This window comes from Elephas maximus, chromosome 24 (assembly GCF_024166365.1).
Source record: "Elephas maximus indicus isolate mEleMax1 chromosome 24, mEleMax1 primary haplotype, whole genome shotgun sequence".
Lineage (NCBI taxonomy): Eukaryota > Metazoa > Chordata > Mammalia > Proboscidea > Elephantidae > Elephas > Elephas maximus.
Window position 1 is genome coordinate 45,954,408 of NC_064842.1, and position 20,106 is coordinate 45,974,513.

The window sequence follows — 20,106 nt, forward strand, 5'->3', positions numbered from 1 at the left end:
TTATTCAGCCTTATAAAAACATGAAGTCACACTGAAAGCATCAGAGTTAGAAGGTAGAGACTCAATACCAAATGGTGTGGGAGTGAAGGTCGAAGTAGACGGGGCAGCAAGGCCAGGATGAAAGAGCAGGGTTTCCAAAGGCTTGGGCCTGAGATGTAAGCAGGATTGCTGGCATAGTCAAAATGTGGCTCTCACCCCCTACCTTTCAGTGCCACCGCACTGGTTATCAATCTCTTTCCCTTCTCACACAGTAACAAAAGCTTTACCGTTTGCCATTGGGGTCCACAGCTGTGAGCACAAAGCAAATTCAGCACTCTCCCCTTCCTCTGAATATAAAATAAGCTCTTTCTAATCCTCCATTTTTAATGACTTCAGGCAATGACTTTCATACCCCCCCCCCCCAGCTTCATTCTACCAGCCACCTAGAAGGATGCAAAAAGAGATCTGACCCAGGCAGCAACAGCAGCAGGAAACAGTGGAGAGGAGCTGGGACTCTAGGGACGGCGCTCCCGCTGAGCTCTGCTGCTACCTTCACAGAGCCCCTGGGAGAGGAGAGCTCTCCAGGCGGGTGTGCAGCGAGGCGCCCAGCTCTCGGGTACGTGCCTGTGCACGTTAATGTCTGCACCGGGGGTGGGAGGAGGGACGGGGCTGTGTGGGTGCACTCTGATGTGCAGAGATGCTGAACAAATTCTCCCTGACACTCTTCCTTGAAGACAAGGCCCTGGTAGGAATCTATCCTAAGCCACTAAGATTTCTGAGACCCCCTTCCTTCTAGGACTTTTTTCTTTGTTTGAAGAAGGTATTTGGAAATACCATACAGAAAATACTGGTAAAGGCCTTGAAGAGGATGCCAAGGCTTCCGGACCAGTGAAAAATATCCCAATTCCCAAGGCACAGAGTGGAAGCAAAGGAGCATTTCTGACAACTCTGAAGATTGGACAAAGAGGAAATGAGGAAGTACAAAACACAGAACCTGAGATAGGATTGACTGGGAAAATATTCTAAGTCATTATACATAATAAAACTTACATTAGTATAGCACGGTGACAACTTAGAATGCTTTCATTTCTCTAGCTGACCTGGGTCAAATTTCTTAACCTCCCTCACCCTCAGTTTCATCTGGGAAGTTGAGAGAATTAAAACACATAATGCCTGGAAACTACTCCCTAGCAAAGTTCCTTGGCACATAATAGTACCAAAAAATTCAAACCTGTTGCTGTCAAGTCAATTCCAACTCGTAACAACCCTAGAGGACAGAGTAGAACTGCCCCACAGGGTTTCCAAGGAGAGGCTGGTGGATTTGAACTGCCGACCTTTTGGTTAGCAGCTGAGCTCTTAACCTCTACTCCACCAGGGCTCCTGGCCTGGTAGGAGGCCAGCAGGAGCTTAATAATTTGGAACTATCATGATTTATTTGATCCTTATAAAAATCTTTGGAAGTTGGAGGGCACGTGTTATTGTTCCCATTTTACAGATTACAGAACCGAAGCTGCTCAGTGGCCCTGACTGGTACACCCAGGGTAATTCAATGAATGGTCCACCCAGGGTAATTCAATGAATGGCCCAGGCCTCTAGTGCTCTTTATGCTGTATTGCAGCATCTCTGTGTTCAGTTGATGCTGCTGTTGACCCATCACTGAGATTCTCATTTGGAGGTTTTTTGTTTTTGTTTATTTTAATGCAAATGTGTGATGTGTTCTGCTCAGCCATCCAGTCATACTCCCCTTCAATCCGCTGGGAGTACCTGGCTTTTGTGAAATGGCTATTGTGACCAAGAAACCATTTTCTTCAGAACGGAGTTCACTGACTCTTAGAGGAAAGATCTTGGACTCATTAGCAGGTTTCATTTAACTGGACAAAGAATATAAGGAAGTTTTCAAATTCCTCTGTGCATTAGGTGCTGTGTGGAATAATACAAAAAGGAATGATGAAAGGATCCCATGCCCAAGGCCAGAATGACACACCTGATGGTTTGCCTTCGCCTGGCCAAGGCCGGATGTAGGCACACACTATACACCACTCCCCACTCACCCCACTCCCACTGACCTTCCCGTGCTCCCACACACCTTTTCCAGGAAGTCTAATCTAAGCATAGATTAGCATAGAGAGAAACCAGTTAATAAAAACAAGTTTACCAGATGGACGGACTGCCCATGGGGCTATCGTTCCGAAAATAATAACAACAGCCATCATCAGCATAGTGCCACACCGCATTTTTAGAGCGTCTAACGTTTCCAAGCACTATATGATCTCATGACAACAGTTATCTCACTCCCCCACTTCCCAGCACCTCCTCGATCTTCCAAGAAAACCCTGAAGTTTTCCAAGTCTGTAGGAACAAATAATCCAAAAATAACCCAAGTCGCAGAATGGGGTAACCCTTCTTATTTCATTAGACTGTAAGCACCCCGAGGCCAGGACTTACAAGGACTTTACAGCCAGGTTTTAAGCATGTGGTCAAACAACAGATTGAATATTGAGTGACTCTAACACCAGAAGAGCAAAGCCACCCTCCCCTCTAAAAAAGTGACTAACTAGGCAGCCCTGAGAAGCACCCATTTAGCCGATCCAGGGACTTGTCACCTCTTGTAGGAGGCAACTGTGCCTTCAACTCCCCGCTTAGGAATTGGTGACCTCCAATATATTTTTATCTAACTCCAACTCAATGTGGCTTTGAGTACTCCTGCATTGGAATGCCTCACCAGTGTTAGTCACCAGCCACACTGGAGACCTGCACACCAACTGGAATCAAAACAGATGCTGTGTGCAGCCAAACTGCTGTGCAGGCAATCCGTTTAAAACAACAGCAGGGGGGAAAAAAAAACATGAATGAAACTAAAAATAAAGAGATGATGTCATAGTCCAGATACCAACCTACAATATTTTCAGAGCCCCGTGAAGGGATGTGAGAGAAGAAACAGCACTCCTTGTGACCAGAAAGCAGGTTTCAGGGCATCTGGGGAGTTGGAGCTGAGGAGGAGAGAGAACAGAAAAAGACATTTGCAACTTTGAACCTACTAATTAGGAAGAATGGGCATGTTCCTGCCCCTGTTGTTCCTGGCAGGGGTGATGAGGGTTAACTTACTCTGAGGAGCTCTGTTAGAGAATAAAGGGGAATCATGACAAGAGGATAGCTCCTTTTCTGCTACCTTGGTGTCCTGCATTGCACCTCTCGGCTAGCCTTGTGGCTCTGGCTGGCCAGTTCAGGGAGCCACTCAGGCCATGCTAGAAGGAGCTGCTCTCTTACCTGTCTGGCGCTGGGCAGTGCAGCAGAGAAGGTGTGGCTGGCGTGGGCCCCAGCGGGGCATGATTTGCTGAGGCCCTGAGCGACAGAATCAGCCACCTTGTGGAACATGGGAGAAGGTGGCAGAGTTGCGGCTCACCTTACCACAGTGCCCCTAGGAGAGTTGCTTTAACATGCTGCTGGCTCTGCTCCTCTCCGGCTTTGCATCTCATAGAAAGGGAGGGAGCAGCAGCAGGGAGGAGTGGGGAGGGAGGGAGGAGAGGGGCACTCTGACAGATGATGCGCACTGCCACGCAGAGTCGGGGGAGGCTCGCAGCCTCCAGCAGGATGGCACTGCCTGTGTGGCTCTCCTGCTGACAGCTCGCTCACACGCAGCTGCCGGGGCCATGGGGACTCAAGGGGAGGCAGAGTGCAAAGGGGTGCCAGAGGGTGGAGGTGAGGGAGAAGGAGGTGAAGCAGGATAACTGGCACAGGGAGAGAGGGTGGTCAGAAAGGATGGCTTGCTTTTGTTCGAATATGCTTCATGAGATGGTGAAGGGGAGCAGACAAAACCCCTGTTCCTGGCCTGGCTCCAAGATTATCCCTTCCTCCGTAACCAATAAGCAAGGCCACTTTTGCATAGGAATTTGGAATGGTTTTTTTAGGCAATTTATGTCAAGTACAGCTCTGAGTTTCTCAAGGGGAAGAAAAAATTCGACATGGAAGAGTGTGATGCATGCCATGTGCAGTGTCACTCCTCACTCTGTACTCTGGGCAAGCCCAAGTGCCCTTGCCATCTGCCCACCCCACGATCAGGGAGGTTGTGAGGACAAGAATGGAGCAAGAGGGAGGACCAGGAGGGATGGAGAGAGTGTATCATGTGATGCTTCTGTCTGTAAAGTTCCATTTGGATGGTCAGGAGCAAAACCGTCTGGACAGCTTGGGCCAGTGCCCGGAGCAGCTTTCAAGTGTGAGAGAACCCTTTGCATCTGAATCTAATGTCTACTCTTTCTGCCACCCAAATGCAGCAGGGTCACCGCACAGGCCCCTGAGCTGACCAGCTTTGTTCACGACCCCAGTCAGAGAAAGAAGCTGACAGGGAAATAAATAAACAATGTGAGCCAGAGAAGACCAGAGGAGGCCACAGCTGGGGACCAGTTATTAAGCACTGCTAATTTTTTAATGAAAAGAAAAACAGTGGCCACTGAGTCAATTCTGACTCATGGCAATCCCATGTGTGCAGACTAGAACTGCACTCCATAGGGTTTCCAAGGCTGCGGCCTTTCAAAAGTAGATCACCAGGCCTTTCTTCTGAGGTGCCTCCGAATGGGTTCAAACCGTCAACCTTTCAATTAGTAGTTCAACATTTAACAATTTGTGCCACCCAGGGATCTTAACAAGGGCAGTAAGGCATTGGTGGTTCAGAGGTAGAATTCTCCCTTTCCATGTGGGAGACCTGGGTTCAATTCCTGGCCAGTGCACCTCATGTGCAGCCACCACCTATCTATCGGTGGAGGCTTGCATACTGCTATGATGCTGAACAGGTTTTAGCAGAGCTTCCAGGCTAAGACAGACTAGGAAGAAAGGCTTGGTGATTTACTTTTGAAAACCAGCCAGTGAAAACCATATGGATCACAATCATTTGATCCGCCACCAATCATGGAGATGGTACAGTAGGGGGCAGAGTTTCTTTCCATTGTTCATGAGGTTGCCATGAGTGGGAGCTGACTCTGCATCAGCTAACAGCAACAAATAAGGGCCTTCTCTGGAGCAGGATGCAGAGAGGGCAAATAACTAGATTCCAACAAATTTCTAGAAACTGCCTTCCCCACTGCAAGCGAGTTCTTTTCCTTTACACCTGTCTCAAGAGATCCTGACAAGCACTGACCGGGAGAAAGGACACAGGATCCCTTGGGAGATAGCTACTACTGTTGAGACTCTGCCTCTGTATACAGTCATAATCATCATTTTGCTGCTGCATAAAATGTTAACACCAATTCAATAAAATCAGTTCAATTCAGTAAACAACTCTTGGGAGCCTACTATGCGCTGTAGGGGATGCAAAGATGACGAAGACATCTTTGTCATGTCTTGGGACATCCAGAAGAGAATGTAGATATTTAAATAACTGACTGTAATGCATGAAACTAAATGATCTGAGTACTCAGAGTACCAATGAAACTGTGGGCCAGTCCAGAGTGGTGACTAAGCTCAACTTATATTATCAGCAAAGTCCCCCCAGAGGAGGCATCCTCTGATCTGAACTCTGAAGGCTCAGTGTGGATTTTGACAAGCAGAGTTTGGGGAAGAGAAGAATTGAAGGCAGAGAAACAGCCTGGGCAAAGGTCTAGAGTCTAGAGGTACTTTGTACATTGGAAACAGAGAGCGTTCCTTCTAGGGAGATTGGAGTGAAAACTAGAGTACAACAGGAGGCCATATGAGAGGATGAAATTCCTAGGGTTCAGAGACAGAGCCAATATGACACCATAGACAGACTCACCATGTTGTCCCTCCACAGCAAAGACCTGAAAACCTAAGTAAAACAGACACAAACGTCAATCCTGGAACCCTAAGCATCAAATGAAGAGATAAAGGAGTAGATCAAATACCAAAAGGAAGAAAAACTGACAGAAAACAGAGAATGAGGAGAGATACAGAGTGGAGGTCCCCTCCCAACTAACAGTACAGCTTTGCTGTCTTAGAACATAGTTAGCAAGGACCCCAGGGCAGGGAGTATGGGAAGGCAAGTTCACAAGGCTCCCAACAGGAGACAGAGCACCCGGTAACCAGAGAAACATGCTTCCCCACCCCTCATCCTTCTGCCCCATACACCACCTTCATTCCTTCCCAAATGGGCCACACCATGCCATTTGGCTAGAGAGCCATTGGACCACTGCCACTGGCCCACCACTGCCCTAGGTCCACTCTACCCTAACATGCCAGCTTCTGCCACATCACCATTTTTTTACTTTTCTTCTTTTCTCTTCTTTCTCCCTCCCACCTAGCTCCATACATCACCTCCCCTCCTTTTCAACCAGCCTTCGGTTCTGCCCTGTCCCCACTCGCCAGCCTTCAATGCACCACCGGTTTATTTATTTATTTATTTATTTTTCCTTTTCTTTCTCACTCCCACCTAGCCCCATACATCACCCCCTCCCCTGCTGCAGGACCCTGCCATTCTGCTGCAGCTAGAGAGCCAGAGGCCCGCCGCCATGAAGGGTCCAGACTGCCACAACCCACCAGCTTCTACCACACTGCCATTTTGGTTTTTCTCTTTATTTTCTTACGTTTCTTTTCCCCTCCCATCTAGCCCCAGAGCCACCTCTCCTGTCTTCCCACTGGACCCAAGGTCCCCCTCCCTCCACTCTCCAGACCCAACTGTGCTGTCATTTTTTTCCTTTTCTTTCTTCCTTCAACCTAGCTCCACAGGCCACCTCCCCCCCTTCTTACTGGCCCGTGCTGTGCCATCATGAATACAGTGCCACTTGTGCACCAGCCCACTTCTGTCCCTTGTACACCCACCAGCCCCCACTACACCACAATTTATTTTATTATTTTTTATTTTTCTTTCTATCTTCCACCAAGCCTAGTATGCCATTCTCCTTCCCTCCCCCCTTCCTGCTGGCTCCCAGGTCCACCCCACACCCACCAGTCAGCTACCTTTTTTTTCTTTTCTTTCTCCCCCCACATCTAGCCTTCTAGGCCACCACCCGCTTTTTGCCAGCCCTCACCATGCCACCACGTCTAGAGAATTCCCAGCACTCAGGGCCACTGCTGCACTGGGCCCACACTTTATTGCCCCTCCCTCCACTCGACCAGTCACTGAATGGTGGGAAGTGAGCCTATACCATTCCCCATCCAACACCTGAACTTATCTGGTGAGGGGCTGTGAATGCTCCCACAGTGCTGGACCAACATCAGGAGGGAAACAGTACCCACCCAGCCCTCTGCCACCTTGCCAAATCAGTGTACAGCAAAGTGGGTTCGCCCTGCCTGCTGCTGCCCTGCCCACTCAGACAGGGTGGTGAGAGCTATCATGCCCACAGACAAGCAAGCAGCAAACCATACCTGCCCCACCCACCCTGACATATCAAAACAAAACAAACAAGCAGGGCAAAACAAACAAATATACAATCAATAAATAAAGAGAATGCCTTAATGTCTGAAAGACAGCAGGCAATATCAAAACATAAAAAAAAGCAGGACAAGATGGTTCCACTAAGTGACCAAAATAATCAGATGACCTTCTGGTAGAAAACAAGGCAGTGGAACTACCTGATATGGAATTCAGAAGACTAATATTTCAGACTCTCCAAAAGATTAGGAAAAGACCAAGGAAAACACAGACAAAACCAAGGAAGAAAGAGACAAAATCATGGAAAACACAGACAACACCAACGAAAACATAGCCAAAATCAAAGAAAACAGACATAGCAATAGAAGAATTCAGGAAAATAATACAAAAAAAAAACATCAGAATAAATAAACAATTAGAAATCACACAAAAACAGAAACCAGAAATCCAAAAAATAAACAACAAAATTTCAGAAATGGACAGCTCAATAGAAGGTTTTAGGAGGAAATTAGAAACAATGCAAGACAGAATCAGCGAGACTGAAGACAAATCGATGGATGACACTTTGTTTCTGGAAAAATCAGAGGAAAGAATGAAGAAAAATGGAGAACATCTAAAAAATATGTGGGACTCAATCAAGGGCAAAAATTTGTGTGCGACCAAAGTTCCAGAATAGGAGGAGAAAATGAAAACACAGAAAAGATTGTTGAAGATTTGCTGGAAGAAATCTTCCCAAATATGATGAAAGAGGAAAAGCTGACCATCCAAGAAGCTCAATGAACACCATATAGGATAGACCCCAAAAGAAAGTCACCAAGACATATAATGACACTTGCCAAAAATGAAGACAAGGAAAGAATGTGACAGCAGTTGGACAAAAATGAAAAGTCACTTACAAAGGGGAAACAATAAGACTAAGCTCTGATTAATTGGCAGAAACTATACAGGCCAGAAGTCAATGGGATGACAGGCATAAAACCCTGAAAGAAAAAAAAAAAAACGGATAACCAAGAATACTATAACCTGCAAAACACTCTCAAATATGATGGTGAAATTAGGACATTTCCAGATAAACAGAAATTAAGGGAATCCATAAAAACCAAACCAAGCTTACAGGAAATAATAACGGGAGTTCTTCGGTAAGAGAATCAACAACATCAGACAGCAACTGGAGACTAGGACATAGGACAGCATCATCCAGATACCAACCTACATAAAGAACTCTTAATAAAAAAGCAAAGCTAAAGGACTTAAAAGGGAAACAGAGACATCAATCTGTAAATGATGACAATGTCAAAACAATAAAAGGGGAAAAAATGGTGTAGGTATAGAACTTTTAAATGGAGAGGAAATCAAGGTAACATCAAGTAATAAAAGATTGGTTCAAACAAAGGAGTATAAGGGTAAATTTCAACATAACCACAAAGAAAGTTAACAAACCTACTCATCAGAATGAAAAAGAAGAAAAACATGAAGACTCGGTAAATGCAAAATCTATAATAATGAAAGAAAATCCACAAACAAAAGGAACTCAGCACAGGAAACTAAGGGGAACAAAGAAAACGTCAGCACTACAAAAGAAAAACACACACACACACACACACACACACACAAATGTGACACCAATAAACTCATGCCTATCTATAATCACTCTAAACATAAATAGCTTAAATGCACCTGTAAAGAAACAGAAAGTGGCAGAATGGATTAAAAAAAAAAGACCTATGAATATGCTGTCTACAAGAGACACAACTTATACACAAAGATATATTAAAAATCAAAGAGTGGAAAAAAATATATCAGAAACCAAAAGGATAGGCGTGGCAGTACTAACCTCAGATAAAATAGACTTTAAGACACAATCAACTATAAAAGACGAAGAAGGAAATTACAAAATGATTAGAGGGACAAGAAGACATAACCTTAATAAATATCTATGCACCCAATGACAGGGCTCCAAAATATAAAAAACAAATTCTAACAGCACTGAAAATAGAAAGAGACAGCTCCACAATAATAGTAGAAGATTTCAACACACTACTTTTGGTAAAGGACAGAACATCTAGAAAGAAACTTGACAAAAATACAGAAGATCTACAGGCCAAAATCACCAAACTGAATTTCATAGATATATATAGAACACTTCACCCAATGGTGGCAAAGTATATATTCTTTTCCAATGCACATGGAACATTTTCCAGAATAGACCACATTTTAGGCCACAATGAGACCCTCAATAAAGTCCAAAACATCAAAATAACACAAAGAATTCAGTCTGGTCACAATGTGATAAAAGCAGAAATCAGTAACAGAAGAGCAAGGAAAAAAAATTAAATTCATGGAAACTGAATAACACCTTGCTTAAAAGCAACTGAGTAAGAAAGGAAATAAAAGAGGGAATTTATAAATTCCTAGAATCAAATGAGCATGAAAACACTTCACACCAAACTTTTTGACACAGCAAAAGCAGTGCTCAGAGGTCAATTTATAGCAATAAATGCAACCATCAAAAAAGAATGGGTGAAAATCAAAACATTAGCCCAATAACTTGACAAATAGAAAGAAAAGAGCAAAAGAAGCCCACAGGCACCAGAAGAAATGCAAATAATAAAGATCAGAGCAGATATAAATGAAATAGAGAACAGAAAAACAACAGAAAGAATCAACAAAACCAAAAGTTGGTTCTTTGAAAAGATCAACAAAATTGACAAACCACTGGCTAAACTGACAAAAAAAAAAAAAAAAAAACATGAGAGGAAGCAAATAAGAAATGAGATGCGGGCATTACAATAGACCTAACTGAAATAAAAAGGATCATAACAGAATACTATGAAAAACTGTACTCCAGCAAATTTGAGAACCTAGAGGAAATGGATAAATTTCTAGAAACACAATACCTACTTAAACTAACACAAGCTGGGATAGAAAATCTGAACAGCCCCATAACAAGAGAAGAGATTAAAGAAGTAATAATAATTTAAAAAACAAACAAACAAAAAAAAAAAACCTCCCAACAACAACAAAAAAAAGTCCTGGCCTGGACAGCTCCACTGAAGAATTCTACTATACAGTCAGAGAAGAGTTCAAACCAGTACTACTCAAACATTTCAGAGCATAGAAAAGGAAGGAATGTTGCAGAATTCATTCTATGAAGCCAGCATAACCCTGATACCAAAGCCAGGCAAACACACCACAAAAAAAAAAAAAAAAATTACAGACCAATCTCTCTCATGAATATAGATGCAAAAATTCTCAACAAAATTCTAGCCAATCAAATTCAGCATCATATCAAAAAACAATACACCACAACCAATTGGGATTCATACCAGGTATGCAAGGATGGTTCAACATTAGAAAATCAATAAACATAATTCACCGCATAAATAAAACAAAAGAATTGCATGATCATCTCAATTGACACAGAAAAGACATTTGATAGAGTCTAATAGTCATTCCTGATAAAAATTCTCAATAAAATAGGAATAGATAGTTTGGTGAGAAGTGCGTGGAGTTTCCTCTTTCCAGGGACTGCTGGACAAAAGGGTTAGCCATGTCGTCCTTGATTCGAAAGGTGATCAGTACCGCGAAAGCCCCAGCGGCCATTGGTCCCTACAGTCAAGCTGTGTTAATCGACAGGAGAGTTTACATTTCGGAACAGATAGGTATGGACCCTTCAAGTGGACAGCTTGTGCCAGGAGGGGTGGTAGGAGAAACTAAACAAGCTCTTACAAATACTGGTGAAGTTCTGAAAGCCTCAGGCTGTGACTACACTAATGTGGTGAAAACAACTGTGCTGCTGGCTGACATAAATTGACTTCGCTGCTGTCAGTGAAATCTACCAACAGTTTTTCAAGAGTAATTTTCCTGCTAGAGCTGCTTACCAAGTTGCTGCTTTGCCCAAAGGAAGCTGTATTGAGATTGAGGCAATAGCTGTCCAAGGACCACTCTCACCAGCATTACTATAAATGGGTCCAATGTTGCTTAATCTGGAATTTTCATAACATTTTTAAATTAACATCTTAATTTTTACAATTGATGTTCAAAGTGTAATTTTGACCTCAATATCTGAAGATTATTAAGGAAATTCCCTATAATGGGGAACCTGAACATGAATTGAAGATTAGATGATGAATCCAGTTGCTGATATTGTAGGTTACATTTATGCACACTCACATCACTGAATGTGGAAGAAGGTTCACTCATTACGTAGTTACTCAAATAAATAAAAGTGAAGGGAAACAATATGTAGAAAAGATAAGCTACTCTTCCAGAGAAATAATAGAGCTCACCCAATCTGATTAAATCCCACTAATTTAATGATGTGAAATATTTTTAGTTCTCCTGTCAGATAGGTGCTTCTGCTTCTACTTGAGTAAAATTTAAGTATTCAGGTTGAATCCAGAGGCAAAGAAGAAGAAAGTGGACCAAAATTTTACAAAATAGGTAATATTTTTCTAATGGAAATAAAATAGATGTGCAAATTAAAAAAAAAAAGGAATAGGAAGGAAATTCCTCAACATAATTAATGCATCTATACAAAACCAACAGCCAACATCACTCTCAGTGGAAAAAGGCTGAAAGCATTTCCCCTCGGAACAGGCACAAGACAAGTCCTTTATCACCGCTCCTATTCATCTTTGTGTTGGAAGTCCTAGCTACAGCAATGAGGCATGAAAAAGAAATAAAAGGCATCCAAATTGGAAAGGAAGAAGTAAAATCATCCTTATTTGCAGATGACATCATACTATACATACAGAACTCCAAAGATTCCACAAGAAAACTACTGGAACTAATAGAAAGATTCAGCAGAGTGACAGGATACAAGATAAACACACCAAAATCAGTTAGATTCCCATACACCAACAGAGAGGATTTCGAAAAGGAAATCAGGAAAAAAAAAAAAAATTATTAAAAAAAAAAAAACTCGCTGCCATCAAATCAATTCCAACTCATAGTGACTCTGTAGGACAGAGTACGACTGCCCCATAGGGCTTTCAAGGAGCAGCTGGTGGATTCTAACTACCGACCTCTTGGTTAGCGGCCCAGCTCTTAACCACTGGGCCACCACATCATATAATAGCCCTCAAAAAGAAAAAATATTTGAGAATAAATCTAACCAGGGACTTAAAGACCTGTACAAAGAAAACTACAAAACACTATTGCAAAAAACCAAAACAGTCCTAAAAAAAACAGAAATACATAACATGTTCATGGATAGGAAGACTCAACATTGTGAAAATGTCAATTCTACCCAAAGGAATATACATATAAAATGCAATTCTGGTCCAAATACCAACAGTATTCTTTACAGAGACAGAAAAATTAATCATCAACTTATATGGAAAGAGGCCCCAGATAAGCAGAGCATTATTGAAGAAAAGGAACAAAGTAGGAGGGCTCACACTACCTGGTCTCAGAAACTACTATATAGCCATGGTAGTCAAAACAACCTGGTACTGGTACAACAAAAGACATATAGACCAATGGGACAGAATTGAGAACCCAGATGTAAATCCATTCACCTATGGTCAGCTGATCTTTGACAAAGGATGAAAGTCCATTAAATGAGGAAAGGATAGTCTTTTTAACAAATGGTGCTAGAACACTGGATGTCCATCTGTAAAAAAATGAATCAGGTCCCATACCTCAGATCATACACAAAAACTAACTCAAAGTGGATCAAAGACCTAAATATAAAACCTAAAACTCTAGAGATCATGGAAGAAAAAATAGGGACAACACTATGCCGTACCATACCCAGTGCCACTGAGCCAATTCCAGTTCATAGTGACCCTATAATGGCCCCAACACTTGGTGTAAATACAATACACAATGCACAAACACCAGAAGATAAACTAGATAACTGAGAGCTCCTAAAAATTACATATATATGCTCCTCAAAAGATTTCACCAAAAGACTAAAAAGAGAACCTACAGACTGGGAAAAAATTTTGGCTATGACATATCTGACAAGAGTCTGATCTCTAAAATCTATAAGATACTGTAACACTTCAATAGCAAAAAGGTAAATAATCCAATTAAAAAATGTGCAAATGATATGAACAGACACTTCACCAAAGAAGACATTCAGGGAGCTAAAAGACACATGAGAAAATGCTCACAATCATTCACCATCAGAAAATGTTAATCAAAGCTACAATAAGATACCATCTCACCTCAGCATTACAGGCACTAATCAAAAAAAAAATAATAATAATAACTGTTGGAGAGGTTGTGGAGATTGGAATCTTATGCACTGCTAGTGGGAATGTAAAATAGTACAACCACTATGGAAAAAGATAAAGCTAGAACTAGAAATACCATATGGTCCAGTAGTCCCACTCTTAGCAATACCGCTCAGAGAAATAAGAGCCATGACATGAAAGACATATGCACACCCATGTTCATTACAGTATTATTCACAATAGCAAAAGGATGGAAATAACCTAAGTGCCCATCAACAGACCAATGGATAAACAAATTAGGGTATATACACACAACAGAATACTATGCAATGATAAAGAACAATGACAAATCCACAAAATATCCCACAACGTGGATGGATCTCCAGGAAGGCATTATACTGAGTGAAATAAGTCAATCCCAAAAGGACAAATACTGCAGGAGACCACTATTATAAAAACCCAAGAAAAGGTTTACACATAGAAAAAAAGAATCTTTGATGGTTACAAGGGAGGGAAGAGGTAAGGAGGGGAAATCACCAAGTCGATAACAGACAAGTGTTAACTTTGATGAAGGGAAAGACAACGCACAATATAGGGGAAGTCAGTACAACATGACCAAGGCAAAGTCATAGAAGCCTCCTAGAAACATCCAAACACCTTGAGGGACCAATTTACTGAGGCTGAGGGTTTGGGACCATGGTCTCGGGGCACATCAAGGTCAACTGGCAGAACATAGTTCATAAAAAAAATGTTCTACATCCTGCTTTGGTGAGTAGCGTCTGAGGTCTGAAGAGCTTGTGAGTGGTCATCTAAAATACATCTACTGGTCCCATCACGTTCAGAGCAAAGGAGAATGAAGAAAACCAAAGGCCCAAGGAAAATATTAGCCCAAAAGACTGATGAACCACAGCCTCCACCAGCCTGAGCCCAGAAGAACTAGATGGTACCCAGATACCACTACCAACCACTCTAACAGGGATCACAATAGTGTGTTCTGAAGAGAGTGGGAAATGGAAAAATGTAGAACAAAATTCAAATTCACACACACACACACACACACACGGAAGACCAGACTTACTGGCTCAACAGAGACTGGAGGAACCCCTGAGAGGATGGCCCCTGGACACCCTGCTAACTCAGAACTGAAGCCACTCCCGAAGTTCATCCTTCAGCCAAAGATTAGACAGAGTCATAAAACAAACAAGAATACATGTGAGGAGTGTGCTTCTTAGCTCAATCAAGCATATGGGACCAAACAAGCAACTCCTGCCCAAAAGCAAAGAGGAGAAGGCAGCAAGAGACAGGAAACCTGGGCAAATGGACACTGGGCTTCCCAGTGTAAAGGGAAAGGGGGAGAGTGTTGACACAGTGTGGGGATTGTAACCAATGTCACAAAACCATTCATACATAAATATTTGAACGAGAAACTGATTTGCGCTATAAACTTTCACCTAAATCAAAATAAAATTGGCAGGGTTCATTGGGACAAAATAGTAACAATTTTTTAAAAAGAACTGTTGATCGAATCATTTTCACAATGAGACCTGTATTTTAGGCAGATAATGATTGCAGAGGTTTTGCAGGAAAGTGAAGTCAGTCAAGATAAGAGCCAAAATAAGACAATGGACTGAAGGAAAGGACAAAGTACCGAGATTGGGAAGGTGGAGTCAGCAGGACTTGGCTTGATGTGAGGGATGGAAAGTTCAGGATGGAGGAGGGTGGGAAGATGATGAGAATGACTCTATAATCTGACATTTGAAATTTGGCTGTGAAGACTAGGGGACAAGCAGATCTGAGCTGGTGAACAGACAACTATACGTTTGGTTTGGGATAGATAGGTTTAGCTCTGTGAACGTCTAACGGCGGAAAATGGAGAGGAGGTGATAATATAACGTTGGATCTTAGCAAAGAAGTAGACAGCTGGGAGCTCTCTACTTGGAGATAAGAGATGAAATCACTCAAGGACAGCAAGAAAAGGAGACCAAGGGCAGAAATCTTGAGAAGAGACTACATGAAAAGAGGAGAACAGAAAGAGGAGTCAACCAAGGAAACAGAAAAAATGATCAGAGAGAAAGTAGGAGAGCCTGAGGAATGAAGTGTCACAGAAGCCAGGAAAGATAGGCTTTCTATTGAAAGAAGAGTCACAGAGAAGTCAGTGTGGGTGAGAACTGAGATTAAACTGGCAGACCTTGAAATTCAGTCTTTGGTCACCATGGAGAAAGTGGTTCAAAGCAGTGGGTCTCAGACTTTAGGGAGCCTCAGAATTCTCAAGAGGGCTTGTTAAAACAGGTTGCTGAGGCCCTTCCCCCAAACTGCCAATTCAGAAGGTCTAGGATGGGGCCTGAAAATCTGCATGTCTAATGAGTTCCCAGGGATATTGACCACGTAGGTCTGGGGATCACACTTGACAACTACCGGCTTAGAGTATTGCGTTTCCAGATTTTCACATCAGGGCACACACAGAAAATACTTTTCCTATGGAACATTGGAGCAAATGCAGCCCTGGGCCCTGCCAAGCTGCCCAAAGGCTGAGGGAAGAAACATCTCAGCACACGGTAGTGTGCTCTAGGCACACAGCTGCGGAAGCTCTGCTTGGGGGCAGGGGGTGGGGGAAAGAAAAAAGGTCACATAGCAAAATGGGAGTGGAAGGGCAGAACTTCAAAGCAACAACATTGGTTTTGCTTTCAAGAACAGTGACTCTTTCATCATTGAATCTTTAGCACTAAAAAAGAATCTAGCATATATATGGACTCTGTATTTGTCAGAAGAGCCCAGGGGCACAACGGTTAAGCTGCTAACCAAAAGGTTGGTGGTTTGAACCCACCCAGAAGCTCTGTGGGAGAAAGACCTGAAGATTTGCTTCCATAAAGATTGCAGCCTGGGAGAACCTACAGGGGCAGTTCCACTCTGCCACATGGGGCCGCTATGAGTTAGAATCAACTCAAAGGCACCCAATAACAACAACATATTCATTAGAATAAACTGAACTGAGAGATTTGTCTGAGAAAGAAAAGGGGATTAGCTTTAGAGAAAAGCAATGTAAAAGGCAGGCTTGTTTGTTTTGGAGAGTGTGGTGGAGGGAGTTGTTGCCTGTAGAAAATATAGAACCAAATGAAGAAGGGAGAAAAAAAACGCAAGCCTGACAAGGCAGAAACTTTTCTTTACCTATTCCTGCTGGAGGAATTCCATAATTGAATTGGAAGTAATGTCAGATCACACTATAGTTTGTGGTACATTTACACATTATTAAGATAAATATTTTTTTAACTGTATGTGTAATGTTGTCTGGTATATGTAGGGTTTTAGGGACCTTCAGCTACTGTTAGAATCACTTTGTTAATTTACTTTCCAATGATTACTGTATTTTACACAACATACACCTTCTCCATTTGTTTGCAACCACTCCGTCTCTCTGCTAGGTATTTTCATAATTACATTAAGCTAATTTTTTTTTTTTTTACGGCAACATGTAAAAAGAAAAAAAACTGGCATAGTGGCACTTATGAAAATACCTCGAGGAGGGAGGAAGCGGTTGGCAAACAAACACAGAAGACACACGTTATTTGCATAAAACCCCGCTTTTTTAGGATGGGAAGGCTTGAGATGTGAGAGGGAAATATTTGAGATGGATGTACGAGAAACTTCTACCACCTAACACCTTGTCTTGTTTTTTCCCTTTTAATTGAAATTAATTTCTCCCGTTAAATTGTAAGCTCTCTGAGGGCAGAGGCTATCACTAACTCACCTTTTTACTGGCAGTGCCTGCCACAGTGCCCATCACATAGTTATTATTGTTGTTATTAGTTGCCATTAAGTCGATGCCGACTCATGGCGACCCATGTGTGCAGAGTAGGACTGCTTCACGGTGGTTTTAAGGCCGTGACCCTTTAAAAACAGATTGCCAGGCCTGTCTTCCAAGGTACCTCTGGGTAAGTTTGAACTGCCAACCTTTTGACTAGTAGCTTAATTGTTTGTGCCACCCAGGTACTCCTGTCACATAGTAGATGGTCAAAAAAAAATCTTTGGTTTAAGGAAGGAAAAGATAAAAGTGAGAAAGCAAAAGGGGAGGAAGAAAAAGAGAAAAGGGAAGAAAGGAGGCAAGGTATCAAAGAATATGGAGGGGAGGGGGAGCACACTTAGAAGGTATGGTAGGCAGAATAACGGCCCCCCAAAATGTCCACACCCTAATCCTGGAACTTGTGAATATATTCCCTTGCATGACAAAAGGGACTTTGCAGATGTGATTAAGGCTAAGGATTTTGAGATGGAAAAATTATCCTGGATCTGATCACAGAGTCCTTAAACATGGAAGCAGAAGGCAGAAGAGAGGGTCAGAGACAAGAGACGGAACAAGAAGCAGGAAAGATTCAAAGCATAAGAAGGACTCAGTCCACTATTGCTGGCTTTGAAGATGGAAGAAGGAGACCATGAGCCAAGGAATTTAGGTGGCCTCTAGAAGCTGGAGATGGCCCTCAACTGACATCCAGCAAGGACACAGAAATCTCAATCTTACAACTAAGAGAAGCTGAATTCTGCCAACAATCCAAATGAGCAAGGAAACAGATGATCCCCTGGGGCCTCCAGAAGGGAACACAACCCTGCCAACAACTTGATGATCACCTAATCAGACCCATGTCAGGCTTCCAGAACTGTAAGATAATAAATTTGTGTTGTTTAAGCTACTAAGTTTGTGGTAATTTGTTATGGCAGCAACAGAAAACTAACACAGAGGTGCTGGCCTTGGAACAGTAAGGGCATTTCTTCTGAAAGACTGGTCAACCCTTCTTTGTCTCAGTGTGGTTAATCTCTTTTTCTTAAGTACAATTTGTTGCTGTTAGGTGCCATTGAGTTGTTTCTGACTCGTGGTGACCCCATGTGACAGGGAAGAACTGCCCCATAGGGTTTTCTTGGCTGTAATCTTTACAGAAGCAGATCAGCTGGTCTTTCTCCTATGAAGCCACTGGGTGGGTTTGAACTGCCAACCTTTCAGCTAACAGTCAAGTGCTTAACCTTTTGCGCCACCAGGGCTTCTTGAGGTGTATTAATTTACTCGCCTATCATGATATATTCTACTTATCAAACGCAGTTTTTGGAGTTAACTTTGTACCAGCTCTTTTGCTCAAGGGTCTAATTTGTCCAAAGGAATTGCTTATTCTTGAAGGAGTCGTTCTCCTTTGTATCTCCTCACTTTGCCTAGTGTAGCCTTTCAGTGATTTCCAGACTTGTAAACTATGCCCAGTTAAATTTTTTAAATTCCCACATAACAATCACGGGGTTGTCAACCTTTTATTTTTCCAAATAAGAACATTAAAAAACAGTTATCTACCATCACCATCATTTGATAAAATATTTTTTTTTATTGGTACGTCGCCAAAGTTTGCTGTTTTAACCATTGTTAAGTGTACAATTCATTATCACCCCAAACAAAAGCCCAGTGCCCCTTAAGCAATAACTCCCTCTCCTCCCTCCCCATTCACTGGTAACCACTGATAAGTTTTTGTCTCTATGTATATCCTGTTCTAGATATTTCATGTAAATGGAATAATACTATATTTGTCCTTTTGAATCTGATTTATTTCTCTTAGCATGATGTTTTCAAGGTTCATTCATGTTATAGCATGCATCAGAACTTCATTTCTCCTTGTGGCTGAATAAAATTCTATTGTATGTATGGTTCACATTTTGTTTATCCATTCATCTGCCGATAGACACTTGGGTTGTTTCCATGTTTTGGCTATTGCGAATAATGTTGCAATGAACATTGGTGCAAGTATCTGTTTGAGTCCTTGTTTTCAAGTCACTTAGGAGTGGAATTGCTAGGTCATATTGTAATTCCTCCCGAAGTGTCTGTCAGTTTGTCATAATGTGGGGGCTTGTGTGTTGCTGTGATGCTGGAAGCTATGCCACCGGTATTCAGATACCAGCAGGGTCACCCTAGGAGCACAGGTTTCAGCTGAGCTTCCAGACTAAGTCAGACTAGGAAGAAGGACCCGGCAGTCTACTTCTGAAAAGCATTAGCCAGTGAAAACCTTATGAATAGTAGCGGAACATTGTCTGATATAGTGATGGAAGTTGAGCCCCCTAGATTGGACCCACTCAAAAGATGACTGGGGAAGAGCTGCCACCTCAAAGTAGAGTTGACCTTAATGACGTGGTTGGAGTAAAGCTTCCGGGACCTTCATTTGTTGATGAGGCACCACTCAAAATGAGAAGAAACAGCTGCAAATATCCATTAATAATCGGAACCTGGAATGTACGAAGTATGAATCTAGGAAAATTGGAAATTGCCAATAATGCAATGGAATGCATAAACATCGATATCCTAGGCATTAGTGAGCTGAAATGGACTGGTATTGGCCATTATGAATTGGGCAATCATATAGTCTACTATGCTGGGAATGACAACTCGAAGAGGAATGGTGTTGCATTCATTGTCAAAAAGAATGTTTCAAGATCTATCCTGGAGTACAATGCTGTCAGTGATAGGATAATACCCATATGCCTACAAGGAAGACCAGTTAATATGACTATTATTCAAATTTATGCACCAACCACTAGGGCCAAAGATGAAGAAATAGAAGATTTTTATCAGTGGCTGCAGTCTGAAATTGACAAAATATGCAA

The 20,106-nt window shown here is 42.2% G+C and overlaps 1 pseudogene; it reads left to right on the forward strand.

The window, feature by feature from the left end:
* Window positions 1–10,826: 10,826 nt before the first annotated feature.
* On the forward strand, window positions 10,827–11,307 carry LOC126066967 (2-iminobutanoate/2-iminopropanoate deaminase-like; annotated as a pseudogene).
* The last annotated feature ends 8,799 nt before the right edge of the window (window positions 11,308–20,106 follow it).